At 51.8% G+C, this 712-nt stretch overlaps 1 non-coding gene across 1 annotated transcript; it reads left to right on the forward strand.

The window, feature by feature from the left end:
- The first annotated feature begins 362 nt into the window (after positions 1–362).
- On the forward strand, positions 363–437 carry Trnat-cgu (transfer RNA threonine (anticodon CGU)). The gene has a single exon. It is a non-coding gene; the product is annotated as a tRNA-Thr (tRNA).
- Positions 438–712: the final 275 nt, after the last annotated feature.

Genomic DNA, 712 nt, shown 5'->3' on the forward strand with positions numbered 1-712 from the left:
GCGACTGGAAGATCGGCCCGAACGTAGCTAGAGGCCCGGGAGCGTGCTGTCGTGGCATTGCCGGCGGGAGACAACACGCGCCACCTACGGTGACCGGCAGCTCCAACGCCAGCGCCCCAACAGGGCAAAGCCCCACTTGGGTGCAGAAGCGAACTCTCCCAGCACAGCGCACGCGCCAACACGTCCGCAGAGCTGCGATACAAACCACCTGCGAGAACCGCTGGGGGCGACCGACCAACTGAGCTACCGAAGCACGACTCACGCCCGGTATTCACAGCTTTACTTCTGCCAGTATCCGTCTCCTACCTTCCAAACTTTACAGAAGCTCTCCTGCGAAAGCTGTGAGTACCAGGCGTGAGTTGTGCTTCGGTAGCTCAGTTGGTAGAGCACTTGCCCGCGTAAGGCAAAGGTCCCGAGTTCGAGTCTCGGTCGGGCACACAGTTTTATTGATGATGCCAAAAAACCTTTTAACTGCTGTAAAAGTTTAGCGGCATCTAGTAAAAGCAAATTCCAAAAATGACATCCGCGTGGCATGAAAAAAGCTCGCGAATTACTATTGAGTATTCTTGTTATAAGACCTTTATTAATGCCAACCATAGCGTCACCGATTCACTGATATCATATCCCTGTTCTCGGCAGTTTTGGATATGTAAGCCACTATTTTCTAGTTCCTTTAAAATGGCATTTGGTAAAAACTCTTACGGTGCTTCTG

The sequence above is a fragment of the Schistocerca gregaria genome, chromosome 3 (assembly GCF_023897955.1).
Source record: "Schistocerca gregaria isolate iqSchGreg1 chromosome 3, iqSchGreg1.2, whole genome shotgun sequence".
Lineage (NCBI taxonomy): Eukaryota > Metazoa > Arthropoda > Insecta > Orthoptera > Acrididae > Schistocerca > Schistocerca gregaria.